Source organism: Leuciscus leuciscus (assembly GCF_965113295.1).
Source record: "Leuciscus leuciscus genome assembly, chromosome: 2".
Classification (NCBI taxonomy): Eukaryota; Metazoa; Chordata; class Actinopteri; order Cypriniformes; family Leuciscidae; genus Leuciscus; species Leuciscus leuciscus.
In genome coordinates this window covers 15,277,582-15,294,064 of record NC_138726.1, presented here as the reverse complement: position 1 = coordinate 15,294,064, position 16,483 = coordinate 15,277,582, and positions in this window count along the sequence as shown.

Below are 16,483 nucleotides of genomic sequence, written 5' to 3'. Positions count from 1 at the left end.
ATCATGATTGACGCGAGGACCAACCAATCGTGAGACCTAAGAATAAGGACAGCCCAGAACAAAATAAAGGGGGAAAAAGAAAACAACCAAAATACGACACAGACGTAACACCCACCCCCTTAAAAACAAACTTCTATGCATAATATAGAGTTTGACAAAAGAACCCAAATTGTGGTCAACTCACACCTCTTTAAACCCGGGATAGAGGATCTGCCACCACATTATCCACACCTTTTTATACTTTATTTCCAGATTATAATTCTGAATAATGAGGGACCATCTCATCAATATCTGGTTCTGGTTGTACATGCGTTGAAGAAAAGTCAGAGGGTTATGGTCTGTGTAAACCGTTACAGGAAGGACAGTAGAACCGACATGCACATCAAAATGTTGAAGAGCCAACAGTAAAGCTAGAGGTTCTTTTTCGATTAGTAGAAGTTACGCTGATGTTTATTAAATTTCTTTGAGAAATAACAAACCGGATGATTGATCTCATCCTTACCCTCCTGCAATAACCGAGCACCAGCTCCCACCTCACTAGCATCCACTTCCAACTTAAACGGCGTGGAAAAATCAGGAGAAGACAACCCTGGTTCACTACACAACAAGGCTTTGACATTGTCAAAAGCATTCTGACACGTGTGACCATACAAACTGATTTGAAGGGCTAAGTAAAGCAGTTAATGGAGTTGCAACAGATGAAAAATTCTGGCAAAAACAATGGTAATAACTGGCCATGCCTAAAAACCTACGCAACTCATGTCTGGAAGTTGGCACAGGAAACTCACTAATAGCTGAAATCTTTGCTGACAAAGGGTGCACCTGACCCTGACCCACCTGTTTACCTAAATAGGTCACCGTTGCTTTCCCAATCTCACATTTAGCAAGATTGGGTCTCATTCATGAAACACGAGCAGAACGAATTTGTGTAAATCGTGTGTAAAGTGGTTCTGGCGTAAATTTTCGGATTCATTAAAATGTTCGTATTTTCCAAATGTTAGTTGGTACGAAAGAAATCTACACCTGCTCCCAGCCACACGTAAATAGTGCGTTTAACATCCGAACGTTTTGCTCATTAATAAGGCTGCATTTTAATTCACCTTAATCGGGTACATATTTACACAGCATTTTGAAAAAAATATTATATATAGTAATTACATACGGGTTTTCTTTTTACTTTTATTACGAGAGCCAGTAATAGCATCTGCAAACGGAACACAAGTCCGCAAGTCTTTTTAAATTTTTTTATATTCAAGCTGTTTATTCATTTTTAAGTCCGCAAGTCACAAGTGTTGCAGTCAAGCTTCATGTCGAACCATTTTCTTTTCACTTCTGGGACTGTTCGATTAACAGATGAAACTCCATTAACTGCATCTGCCAAGCATTTTTACCTAAAGCATTTAGGTAAAAGCCTTATTACCTAAAAAATAATTTTTTTTAGGACCTGATACGCCACTATGTACGCTTGAAAATAAAATGTGGCGTTTTGAATGAAATTCTGATAATAAAACTTCAATTTCTGCATCTGAGAAATTTATCTTCTTCATTCGCTTTTGAGAAGACATGAAATCCTTCGTTTCGTGTCATAATATAATGCCCATATATAGTTGTCAGTCGGTTTTAATGGGCGGGATTTATGGTAATTGAGAGGATGAACGTGCACGCGCGTCCCATTTACGACTGATTGGAATTCATTAACCCACACACACATTTCACTATCAAATCTGACGTATTTGTGAATCAGGAGAAGAATTTTCGGGAATGTCTCTTTACGCGCAAATCACTCACATATTTACTCGTATATTTACGAATGTTTCATGAATGAGACCCATTAAGTGTAAGGGATGCCTTCTCTAGACACTTAAACACAGTTCCTAGTAACGATACATGCTCTGACCAACTTTGTGAATAAACAAATCGTCAAGATATGCATTGCAGTTAGGAACATCAACAAGTACTAAATTGACCAATCTTTGAAATGTAGCAGCGGCGTTACGCAAGCCAAACGTGTCAATCAATTGCATAGAGCAATCTGGTGTTACGAAAGCTGAAATTTCAGATGCTCTAGAGGTCAATGGAACTTGCCAGTATCCTTTTAGTAGGTCGAATTTACTAACAAACTTTGCTGATCCTATGCTATCCACGCAGTCCTCCATCCTCGGTAATGGAAAGCAGTCCGGTATTGTTACAGCATTCACACGTCGATAATCAGTACAGAAATGTTTAGTGCCATCTGATTTCTGCACTAAGAGACACGGGGAACTCCAGGGACTAACACTAGGACTGGCCAATCCCTTCATTAAGATGAGCTAAAAAAAATTGACAAGTCTGCAAGAGTTTCAGAGTTTGATAGCCTGGCTGATAATAACAGCATATCAGACTCCAGTACACCATCCAGATCAGCATCCTGCTGCTCAACAGCTGGACTCATTTCACAGGCAACACCTACTGGAAATGTTTCATGGTAAGAGATTCTGTATTAGAGCCAGCTCTAGTATGATAAGCTTTAAGCATATTAATATGGCATACTCGCTTCTGACGTTTCCTATCAGGAGTTCGCACCACATAATCGGTTTCACTCTTTTTCTCTAGAATCACATATGGTCGATAAAATCGTGCAGATAATGCAGATCCAGGAATGGGAAGTAAGACTTGTAAGACCAAAACTTGATCAGCAACGGCAAAAGATCTACCCACTGCACATTTGTCATAACGCGCTTTCATTTCCCCCTGAAATTTAGACAAAGATTCTCGGGCTAGTGTACAAGTTTTCTGTAGTCGTTCACAGAATTTACTTGCATAATCTAGCACATTTGTTTTCTCACTATTCTCAACAACCTAACATCCTCTCTTTCAGGGCTTTCAGAGGACCTCTCACCGTATGCCCAAAGACCAACTCTGATGGACTAAATTGAAGAGATTCCTGCACGGTTTCTCGAATTGAAAATAAAAGCAATGGGACCCCCTCATCCCACTCATTTCCAGTCTCAATGCAATATTTCTTCAACATTGATTTTAGTGTCTGGTGGAACCTCTCTAACATTCCCTGACTCTGGGGATGATACACGCTAGATATACGATGTGTAATATTTAACGACTGGAAAACTTTTTTTGTTTGTTCTCAGCAGGATCCTCCGATCAGCTGTGGGATGGCTCCACCCCTAATTGGCGTGGGTTTAAAACTAGAGCTTCCGCTCTCTGAAGTGAGCTGTTGCGATTCCGGGCCGGTCGCACTTCTCCTGTCTTCTCTCCAGCCGTCAGACCATTATTGTATTTGATTTAGATTGTGTTATGTTTGTTTTATTTTCAGTGGTGTTTTGTAGGGTTGACCTGCCCTTTTCTTTTGAAATCACGTTCGTTCTGTTTTGTTAGAGTATTGAGGGTATTTAGTTGGATTTTGATTTGGATACTTTGAGGGAAGTTAGTTTGATATTTTGTTTATTATTCGTTTTGTTTGTTATTTTGGGCCTTGGGTCTTCCTTAAGTTTATACACCTACTGGTTTCTGTTACTCTGACAATATTCAATCTTATATATGTTTATTTTCCTTATCTTAATAAAACATTTACTTGAATTTTGTACTCTTTTGGTCTGACGACTGGGCGTGGGAGTCATGTCTAAGTATTTTTATAATAACAACCTTTGGTAAACCGAAAGTCAAGAAAAACTTTGCTAAAGTTTTAACAACCACTTTGGCTGTAATTTTCCGAAGTGAAATGGCCTCTGGGTACCTGGTAGCGGTACACATGATCGTAAGTAGGAACTGGTTGCCAGATTTTGACTTTGGTAATGGCCCCACACAGTCCACTATCACGTGTTCAAAGGGTTCGCCCAACACAGGAATTGAAATCAAAGGAGCCGGTGGAATCACCTGGTTAGGTTTTCCTGCGTATTGACAAACGTGACAGGTCTTACAATCCTGAATCACATCGCGCTTAAGACCATACCAAACATTTTTTTTGAAGGAAACGGTTGTAGGTTTTTGTTACCCCTAAATGTCTTGACAACAAGTGATCATTCACCAATGACAAAACCTGTGAAAAACAGTGGGAACTACCACTTGATAAACTACGTTCCACTCGTTCTCTATAGTATTACTTTTGTGCCATTTTCGCATAAGTAAACCATCCTTAGCCAAGAATGAAACATTAGCTGTGTCCCAATGTGAAGGCTGCATCCTTCGAAGGACTAAAGACTTCAAGGATGCAGCCTATGCGTCCTCCGAAGGACGCACCATGTAGCCTTCATAGGATTTCCTAATTGCGCAACCAGGTGTTTCTGATCACCGCTCCTCAACGGTGCGAGAGGACAGCTGCCATCCTGATAATTCATTTGATATAGCCTAATTGAGTAAGCAGCTATGGAGCCAGAATTGGCTATTGTCATTTTTATGTTTTATATTTTACTGGAGGACATGGTGAGGATGTTTCAGCCCCAGCGCTGCCGGATCATGTATTTTCTGTTTTGCCCTGTTTGAATATAAAACCCAATTGAATATAAAAAAGTCCAGTATTTCCCGCGCTCGTCATCGGCAGCTGTCACGATTGCCAACTTTTTTCAGAAATTACTCTTTTTGAAAAAGAAAAAAAGACCTCAGTGACATGGCAGCCATCGATTGAGTCAGCCCTGCAAACCTGTTGGTATACAACTTAGTGGATGGTGGAAATATGCACTCAAACACTCTGGAGAGTGTCCCAGATGATGTCCCACCAGCAGGAGGCCTTACCAGGGGCAGCCCATTCCAGTCCAGCAGCTCCAGGGTCTCCCTGCTCAGCTGAATAAAAGTCTACATAATTTTCTTCTTATTGTATGTACTGTAAATGTTTGTTGATTTTGATATGTTTAACGTATGTTGTTAATAGTTGGAAAAAGTACTTTAATGTAGCCCGTGGAACAAATGATTTTCATTTACCAATTTTATAAAAAAAAAAAAAAAAAGGTATACAAGTTTGTTTCATGTAGAAATTATGACTGTCAAAAAAATAAACAATGTCCAGAACAATTCATTCTCTTTTATTTACATATTTAAAGTTGCATACAAATAATGTACAGATTTGTCTTTCCTTTTAAAAAATAAAAGGGAAAAAAGTTAAACAAGAATATGTATAAAAAAATTATTTTTTTAATCATTTTCTCAAGAAGAGAAAAAAGCCTGTCCATCCTCTCCCTCCTCTCCTCGCCTCTGCCTTCGTGCTGGTGCTGCTGGTGCTGGTTCCTCCTCACCGTGGGCACCCACTGCTGAACTGGGCCCTGAGGACAAACCAGGGCCAAGTTTCAGCAGTGGGTTTCCCACTCACACCCTCACCTGTCCCAGGACACTTGCAATCCTAAGGGCAGAGCAAATGAACCATGGCTTGTTAACAACAACAGCACAATACATTTCAGCAAAGACGTGTGTATTAACTTTCGTACTTTGTATTCATTTATAAAAAAAAATCCTGAATTGCTCTAAAAAAGCTTAACACATGGGTGCAATCTTAAGTGCATTGTTAACACTGCAAAATATGACATACCAAGACATGCATACAAAATACTTAAGAAATCATATTTCTATATACTCAGATTTGGTTAAAACCACATATCTTGCATGACAGCACTACAAAAACACATAAAAGTGAAACTCCATTGCCTTATCAACTGCTTTTCTTAATGTTGTGGGCTTTATAGGGTGAGTGATATTTCTTATAATACACAAGTGAGATAGCGACTAGTGCAAATATTACAAACAGGTCGTTAAACTAATATTTTTTAATTAAAAAAGTTTTGCCTCAAACTACCTGACAAATGAAGCCACGCAATGGTGACGAAGGAGTTAAGATGAAGTTTATAATAAACTTTAACTCGGTTTCGCTAGCTATTTAAGTAAATGAAAACATAATACTTACATTTAAATGTGAATTTGCTGTCCACCACCGATCTCTAGTCTCGGCCGCCTTTAAAAATAAATAAATAAATGCTGTCGTCACCGGCGCGCAATGACTTATGGGGTAGAATAGGGTAGGATAGGCCGCTAAGTGTCCATTTATGTATCCTTCCTTTCACGAGGAAACAAAGGGCGCATTTGGCGTCGCTTTTGAATCAGGGTAGCCTTCGTCGCGTCACAATGACGCAACCGGCTTTCGAATACGGCCTTCGGAGGATGCAGAACTGAATTGGGACAGCCTTCATCACGCCGCGGTGACGCAATCGGCCTTCAAATGCGATCTTCCAAGAATGCAGCCTTTGAATTGGGACGTCCTTCGTCGCGTCGCTGTGACGCAATCGGCCTTCAAATGCGGCCAATCGTCCTTCAAATACGGCCTTCGGAGGATGCAGCCTTCACATTGGGACACAGCTACTGTCCCATTCATCGTTCTCACGGACTTAAAACACTTTGCTAACGATGGATCATTTTTGTTGAGCTTCGATGAGTTTTTCACGAGTTACGGTTAATGACAAAGGATCACTCACTATAACCTCCCTCATCTGGTCATGGTCACAAAACCTGGTCTCCACAACCTCCTCAGTCTCCCCATCTGTACACAAGAAAGAGGCAGAAAAATATATGTCATTCCCTTTCTTAGATTGGGCTTGTGTAACAACGCACGCAGGAAATGCACTCGGGTATTTCTGAAACAACTCGTCTGTATTAAGATTAATCAGTGGAGTATCTACCACTTCCAGCAAAGGTATTACCTGCCCCTGGCTAAATTACCTAAAATGAAAGACACACTTTTCACCGGTAATACTGGACGTACTCCTACCTCCACAAAATCGGCCACCAAGTCAGACTGGAGATGGATGCGATGTATGGGTACCCTTATCACCTCCATACTGAAACTCTGCACTAACCTACTAGATCCTACTGATGATTGATCTGAAAAAAGACAACACATCAGCACATACAAACGACTGCGCAGCTCCTGTGTCATGGAACATCTTGACTTCAACCTGGTCCTCCTTTTTGCCTGTTAATGAAAGAAATCATTTAAGTAAAAAAGGCAAGTAAGTAGGGTCTGGCATTTCAGCTCTCTTTTCAGAAAGCAAACATGAATTCACAGAGTTCACAAATGCAATTTCTTTCCTCTGAAAGTTCTGTTTGCAGAAAAACAGTTGGCGATTACGTCCTTTCTTGTGACAGTAAAAACAGAAAAAAAAATTCCAGTGTTTGCTGACATCTAGTGGAAACAGTCAAAACTGTCTGCATGGTGCTAAAGCACACAGGGCCTGAGTTATACACTTTCAAAAATGAATCTATAACCGTTGGCGCCGATGGCCTCGTGTTCAGCGCGCCGACATGTAATGCCGTTGCACTCGGGCGGCCCGAGTTCGAGTCCCGGCTCGTGGACCTTTCCCGATCCCATCCCCCGTCTCTCTCCCACCTCACTTCCTGTCCACTCTACACTGTCCTGTCACAATATAAAGGCAAAAATCCGCAAAAAAACTATATACAAAAAAAAAAGGATTTATAACCAAAAAAAATCAAAAAGCGGCTCTTTTAATTTTTTTTATTATTATAGCTCAGACAACATATACTTAAATGTTTATCACTTTTATCACTGTTTTATGTAACTTCAAATGGTTTCCTGTAAAATGACACCAAAATTGTGGATCTAGACCACTGCATGTGGGTATGGGAAGCTTTTTAATTTGGGAGGGCAAATCCAGGCGGAAATCCCCCAAAATCCCCTCATTCTACTGACTATAATAAGTGACTTTTTAGCAGAATGCAGTAGTATGTATGATGTGCGTACAGTGCTGTATACAATTGTATGTATAAAAAAAAGTTATGTAATTAAATAGCAGCAGTAACATAATTGACCGTTCACAAAGACCCGCCTCCTTTAGTTACTGTTGCTACGTCCGACAAGCCATGGCCGCTCTCACGCCACACCTCATGTTCTCACGAAGTGAAAAATACATCACGGAGCAAAGAGGACACTGACAACGGGCCGACAGACAGGACAGAGCAGGTTACTTTTTTTTAAATGAAACATAGTCTCAACTTTTAAATTTGTAATTTTTTTTAACACATTTAAACAGTAAATACCATTTTGTGTCTCTTTAATGTGTCTGACAGATCGCTGAAGTGCCTCAGTTAAAACTGCTCGTGAACCGATCATCTCTTCCTTCTAGTTAATTTATAGCATCAAATAAACGTGTGAACATCAGGAGGAATGTTGTTTCAACCGAGGAAAGACGTCAGTACACACCGTTTTTCAAGTTCAAGTTCACAGACGTTAATCTACTAACTCTCCTGACTGCTTTGTCGGACAAAATGGCGGGTTCGGCTGATGGCGGATTATGATTGGTCAGATCGCCTGTCAATCAAACACCCGGCGATGGGTGAATTGGAGTGTCACGTTATGTTGGTGTTTTGGTTTTGTTTTCAATGACTTTTTATGCTGTGTTCGAAATCGCCCCCTATACCCTCATTCACTATTCCTTACATTACTCTACTAATATAGTCCACTTGAAGTAGTTGATGAAAACGAGTGAGTGAATTCGGACACTGAGTGTGCCAGAAGGGCTGCCAATGTTATGCTTGCTTAATAATCATTTGAAACGTAGCAAACTGGCTGCCCCAGTAGTAATGAAAATATTTATCTTGAATTACTGTAGCATGGAAACTAGCATATAAACTCATAAACAAATTAAAAAGGAATTTATACCTATATGATATTTTGCTGGACCAGCGCTATTTGGAAAATGGATGGATGATTTATTCAGCTGCGGCACCATCTCCTGGCGAGACACAGGAATTCATTCAGCGCACGACTCTCACAGTGCATTATGGGCATTCTCTAATCGTTGAGCATACATCGGTTGTACACCTGTATTGCTGTGCATTGTGGGATTGAATGAGTGTACTCTATGGTTTGGACACCACTACTAATGGCTGTCCCCTCAAATAGACCCTTTTACTGTTTGTACACAATGATGACATAGCAACGTATGCGCGCGCATATTGGCAACGGAAGTATGGCGAGAATCAGCAGCGTGTCAAGCTACGCGAGCGGATTAAACAACAGACGCGAGCATTTTTTATTATGCCCTCGCTCCAATCAACACGTTTAATCGCCTGCAGCCACTCTTCTGAAACGGCCGTGAACCTGTCGGAATCCTATAAAACTTAAGGCCCTTGGTGGAATATCGATTAGTGCAACCGTAAACGCAACAACCAGACATTTTGATGCCTGGAAACCGTTTTGATAAACTTTCGGAGTAGCTAACACGTTAGAGCCAGTGGGGAACAACACCACTTTCGTTGCCAAAATGCGCGCGCAACTATTTGATCACGTGGGCTTGTAAAAGGGTCTATAGTGCCCTATTTAAGGGTATGGGGGCAACCTCGGACACATCCTTAGATTGTTATAATTTCCTGAGTTTTCTTTCTGTTTACATTTTGTTTAAGGTGATTCATTGTTTCATTGATTAGTTCACACCTGTTTCATGTTGAGCTCAGTTATCTTGTGTATATATAATGCCTTCAGTTCTCTTAGTTCATTTTATTTTTTACTTTTGTTACTACACATTGTTTCATTTATTTCTTCTTTAGATTTCATTATTTTGTTTTGTTAATTAAAATGTTAAGCTGCAATTACATCTGCACTGCCTCTCTGCCTCCTCATCTTCATTGTTACATGCAGAGGCGGCGTCAGCCGATTTTGCCGGGGCTTCAGCCCCGAATGTTTTGAGTGTAGCCCCGAATGTTTTGAAAAATTGACTGACAAATATGAATCCAGACAATAGCCTATGTAAACCCCCGAAATCATAAGTTGCCTTATTTCATTGTGCTTTAGCTTTGCAGCTGTCTCTGACTGGTGATTGTTGAAATCTGTCTCACGCCCGTTTCACACATACTCCGTGTGTATGCGGTGCGTGTTGCAGTGCGTATGCAGTGCAGGAGCAGCACGCGCAATAGTGCTTTCACATATGCTGCGTTTGCAGTGCGTAATCCGCTGCTGTAGGCTATACCACAAATACATACTCACTATTTGTATTTCAAATCCAGAAGTTATCAGCAACTTTTATTTAAAAAGAGTTTTTTGTCAGCATTGCGATTCTCTTTGTACACATATACACTCTTTAATAGACGTATTCACGTTTAAACACAATTTAAACAACAAATTATTAAATGCATTACTTCTATATAATTATATATTAAGTTGCTCAAGCAAGTGGTAAAATATTTTACCATGTACTTATATTAAAATCGCATAGCCTACATTTTAAATTAAAACTTAAAATTGACAAAAACAGCAGACTTACCCTTTCTTTTGCATAATTTAAATCTTTATACAATAAATCTTGCATGTCACAAAGAACTTGTTTTTCCACCTCCATGAATGAGACGAGTGTGTTCATTATGTTGACTTGTTGAAGTAAATTGTATTTTCCCTTGATTTACGCCGGTCTTAACGTCTCATCATTGCGATGCTCTTTGTACACATACAGTATACACTCTTTAATAGACGCATGCACGTTTAAACACAATTTAAACAACGTCAGCCTATTATTCAATGCATTACTTCTACTTATATTAAGTTGCTCAAGCAAGTGGTCAAATATTTAACCATGTAGGCTATATTAAATCGCAAACATTTTAAATTAAAACCTAAAATTGACAAAAACAGCCGATTCTCATGCCTTTTCTTTTTCATTTAAATTTTAATACAATAAATCTTGCATGTCACAAAGAACTTGTTTTTCCACCTCCACGAATGAGACAAGTGTTGTTCATTATGTCGCCTTGTTGAGGTAAATTGTAGCTTTCCTTGCTTTACCCCGATCTTAAAGTGAATAAAAGTAGGCTAGTATTTAATTAAATACATTTATGGTGAGATTACTACATTTTATTTAATTAATTAATTTAATAAAATTATAAAGTATTAAAACAACTCTAAAGTAATAATGAAAGCAGCAAAAAGTAGTTGAGCTATATCCATAGTTTTAACTATGTCTGATCTAAGGTAAACATAAGGAATTACAGAGTAGGCTATATATTGTGCAATATCTGTATAGTATTTAAAAAAATTTTACATTCTGTTGCACTTCACTGTGTAAATTACAAAATTACTGTAAACATTAATGGCACCTTATATATTTCTTATTTTAATCATTCCTCTGTAATAGTTTTTACCTTTTGTGCATTAGGTTATTATAAAACATTTATGCCAATAAAGTAGTTTTAAGTTAAACTAACTACATACAGTACATTGTCAATCTCTGTCTGTATCCCATATTATGCATGCCAACTCAAAAAACCAAACTCATACCAGTGATAACTTTTATTTCAAAACAAAAATAATTGTGTAAAAGAGATATGCACACATACAGATAATCACGTACATCAACCGTACACACACACGCGTACATACACACACACACACACACACACACGTGTACGTACGTACACACACGCACGCGTGTACGTACACACACGCATACGTATACACACAGACGCGTACGTACACACACACACACACACACGCGTACGTACGTACGTACGTACGTACGTACGTACGTACATACACACAGACAGACGCGTACGCACACGTATGTGCGTACACTCACACGCGCGTACTCACACGCGCGTACTCACACGCGCGTACACTCACTATGGCGCTCGAAATGTTCCATTCGGCGACGAGACTGACAAGCACGACAGATAACACACGTGTATACGTGCGTGTACGTCTCCATTTGTTTTATATGGAGACGTACACGCAAATATCACGTCACGTAGACACGTCAATAACGTGTAGCTGTTGATCTTTACAGACGTGACGGCGGCGTCACGTTAGAATTTAACGTGTGGATTATGTCTGCACGTCTTAACATCTGCCCGTCTGCACGTCTTAACGTCTGCACGTCTGCCCGCCTTATTTTCCTTATTTTCTCATAGGCTACATTTAGGCTACTGTTATAGACATTATAGATAATCTTATTTTGGCAGTTTACTTAGGACTAAATTGGATTTATTTATTTATATAATGATGAATGTCTGTTAAGTATGCATTTTGTATCCCAATGATAGATAAAAGTATATTGTCATGTATACGATGAGAGACAAATAAAATGGGCTAGTAAAATTCAGAAAAAGTGGGTCATATATTTGTTTGTTTAAGATTTGTTAAAGCCCTGCAGCAGCCGGTCTGCATGCCTCAAGTTCATTCATAGATGCTGCATTTAGTAGGCTATTAATTAACCATCTGAAACCACTTTAAAACGTATTGGATTTTAAACTAAAATTAAGTATCAGATTGCTGGTTACTGCTATACTTATTCTGAACAGGTCATTAATCATTCAATTTAAAATAGTTTAACATAAATATACTATTTAATAGAGCTACACTACAGTTTTTATAAAGCCTAGCACTCTATTAAATCTAGCCTAGTCATACTGCAAATTTTTTTGCTACTATGTTAAGAGCATACAAATATATCACCCAACTCAGGCAAAACAATTGACAGCCCTGATAAATAAAGTAAAAGGCTTAAACGGATGCATCTTGTTTTCACCTGCAGGAAAAACAAACACTTAAAACAAAAATGACATGAAATGACCACTAACATCAGTAGGTGGCAGCAGAGGGACACTCATCTGCTCATTAGCCATGTCCACTCCTTGATATACTTGTAAGAAGTTTCAGTAAGTCTTGGGTCATTTATTCCTGTACATTAAGGGCTCAATGCCTTAACAATTTCTGAAAGGAGCAATGTTCGATATAGTGTACATTTGCTTTTGTAAAATATTTTCAGTGCTTTAAATGTCTTACAGATTTGTATGGGTTCTGCATGCATCTTTGGAAGTTATTCCACAAGATAAATATTAAGTAAAATGTATGACTGAATGATTTTTTTAAAATGGATTTTTATGTCAAAACGAAGAGTTTGTAATGTCATTTGTAGCATTTTTTAATAACAGAATAATAGACTTAAATAGTCAGAGTATGACTGCTTTATTCTATGGTATTGTCTGCATGCTGGTCCTTTTCCTGTCTAGCACATGAAATACCCATACCTTTACTCTGCTCTTAAGCACACACAATAATCATAAATGCTACACTAAATCTTTAAATCCTGGGAAATAAAGTTTGTTACATAAATAAGAATTACAGTAAAAAGCATTCACTTAACAATTTTGCAGTTAATGAAGTACATGTTATACAATATGCTCAGTATTTTGTGTTCAGTATTTTCAGATTTAAACTATATGGCTACGATTTATATTTATATTCTTTATATCACAATGACATACATATGTACACATCAGGGTTTCCGTTGAAATGTCCGACAAAATTAAATCTCTCCGGTCAAATTGTCCGATTAAAATTGCCTAATAATCCCGCCCCCCAACACAATCTGAATTTGAGAATAAGCCTAAAATGTATAAAGCAAAAATACACCGACCTTTGGCTATGTTATAAAGGAACAGGCTCTACCGTTTTAAAGTTATTAAACATTATTACATGGCTTGGTTGAATTCCAATGTGGAATGCGGTCTGTTATTTCTTGATATCAGACCGCTGAAGCACTTGCGGCACCAGGATTTTGATTAGGTGGGCCTCCAGAAAACTGGATGGCCCAGTTAAAATAAGCCAAAAAATAAATAAGAACGGTTTCCCCTTCATCTCCGTTTCAGCGCTTTTCTGGGCACTGAGGACAGCGACTCAGTAGCCAACCTGAATTTAATGCGTAATTAGCATAGGTAAAAAAAACAAAAAAAACAAACAAACACTTAAACAGGATTTTTTTGTTGCTTTTTTAATACAATTACAATTTCATTTAATTTATTGTTTAATACAATTATAGGCCTATTATTTTTAGTTTATTAACAGCAACAACAGCAGTAAAGATGAAGTTGACGATCGCCATCTCCGTAGTGAACGCGCCTATAGAGAGAAATGCACATGATTACATAATCAGAGAGTAGCCTATTTCTTTTAGTTTTAAATTGTTAAAAAGACATTTCAAGCTTTCTTAAGATATATTTCATGTCTGTGAGGCCTATGCTGAGTTTTGTTAAATTAGGATGAGATGCGCTCCAGTTCACGAGCAATGCAAGTGACCGCGCGGGCGCCTGCATGATTAGGCCTATATCGTCTGCTATATTTCCAGGCAATCGGTTGATAAAAAAAAAATATATAAAAATTAAGATACAATTTATACAAAACGAAATTCACTTCAGAAAAGTCTTTCTACAAAACAAAACTTAATTAAGTGGTCAAAATCATGTCTGACCCGCTCCATGTCTCTCGATATTGCGCATCCTATCTTACTCCTGCTGTTCACTTTTCATAATCAACATAAATAAAAAAATAACATTATAATATTTTAACAAATATTAAACTAAATTAGCTTAATGGCTACAACACTTATAGTATACCTAGACTCTCTATTTGTACAAATTGCTGCACATTCATTTTATTCTGAATTTTGCACACATAAGTTGAAAGGCATTTGTTTGTGCATAGCAAAACATATCTGCAACATTGATCAAGTTTCGCTGATAATTATGCGTGCATTTATTAATTATTATCTTAATGAATAATGAAACAAGGACGAAGCATATAAACTGCGTTGTTTGTTTAGAATGGAATGGATCGCAAATAGATCCGAATGAAGAAACGAACCATAGTAGAAAATGTTTTTTTTTTTTTCGTCTATTTGAAAGTTAGGCTAATAAACATGTTGCATTCGGCATGATTATGTAATTTTTTAAGTTGCATAGCCTGCCTCCAGTTTTCCTCAACTTTACTAATTAAGTATCTTTGACCAGCATATCATCAAAATGTCCGGAAAACGAAACCTCTGCCGGTCACTTGTTTTCTAGCGGAAACTCTGGTACACACACACACACACACACACACACACACACACACACACACACACACACACACACACACACACACACTGTATATATATATGTGTGTGTGTGTGTGTGTGTGTGTGTGTGTGTGTGTGTGTGTGTGTGTGTGTGTGTGTGTGTGTGTGTGTGTGTGTGTGTGTGTGTGTGTGTGTGTGTGTGTGTTTGTGTGTTACATTCTCTATAAAGTATATTTACTGTATTAGCCTACTGTATGTAAAATGCAAGTGGAGTACGTATTACAGTACTGAAAATAATGTCTGATTACACACCTGTTCTGTCTACAAACGTTTGAATGATTGAAGACACTGTTGTTCTCCCAACATTCAGCTTTACCTTTTGACCCTCAGTCATTGTAAGGTCATGATTGATAACATTGTCTGCAATAGTGTCCTTATTTCATTAGAAACATGTCCACAATCTTGACCTCTTCCACTGTTTTGCCTCTGTACCCTTCTTCCACCACACATCATTACTCCTCTTCTTCCAGACTGTTGACCCTGTTTGTTTCTGTGTTGTTCTTCCATTATCTAAATGTGTGACACTGAGTTGTGCTCTGTCTATATATGCTTGTCAAATGAAGCTTCAGGAGATGCACCTCTGAGCTATATCAGAGACCTGGTTGATTTAATGCTTTACATTCCCCTTCATTTGTGAAATGCAAAATTTATAGCCAAGACACTGTCATTAAAACATTAAAATGTAGCATGTAATGGGAACCAACAACAGCACATACATTTAGGCTATACCCATATTTCTATTTATAACGCAGCCACTTTAAATTCACATAATGTTTCACATCTGAGTAACAGAAATATAATGATATATATATATATATATATATATATATATATATATATATATATATATAATGAAAATGAATTGCCAACATGCCAAGAATATCAAAAAATACCAAGTAAAACACAAATTTGTAAATATTTGTTTGAATGTTTATGTAATGAGCAGTTTTTAGAAAACCAGAATGCCTGTAAATAAACAATATATTAATGACTGGCATTTCACACAAAAGTCAATGAAAATACAGTTCCAAACATCGCCACAGCAGAACAATTGTCTAAAAGGAGTAGTTGTGTGGGTGTTAAATATATATTTGTATTTTTGAAAGAATAGGTTGAACATCAACCAGTAATCTCAATAGAACAGGGCCTTGGCGCCATCTACCGGCAATTTTATATTGATATTTAGTAGTTTAATATTTATTTAGCCTCCGTTCATTTCGGCTATATAATTAAGTAATGCATCCACTCTACTATAGAGCTTTTTTATTATTATTATTGTAGCCTATATCCTATTTCATATTCCCACATGCTCGTGCATAATTGATATTGCAAAATAGGCCTACATTCAAAGCTTTTTACTGTTGAGATTCGTTTTTTTATGTATCCAAACCTAAATAGTATTTTCTTAATATCCTTCGAGGATGTTAAAAGCTAGGCCTATGTTAAATAGCTATTAATGTGATTTTCTCTGCTGAAAATTACTTAATCTAATTTAATAATAGCATTAATAGCTAAATGATCAAGTCTTCTAGCCCACACTGTTCGAACAGTGTCTCAATAAGACAAGTCCATTCAATTCAATTCAAATTTAGCTGTAGCCTAGCGCTTTTCAC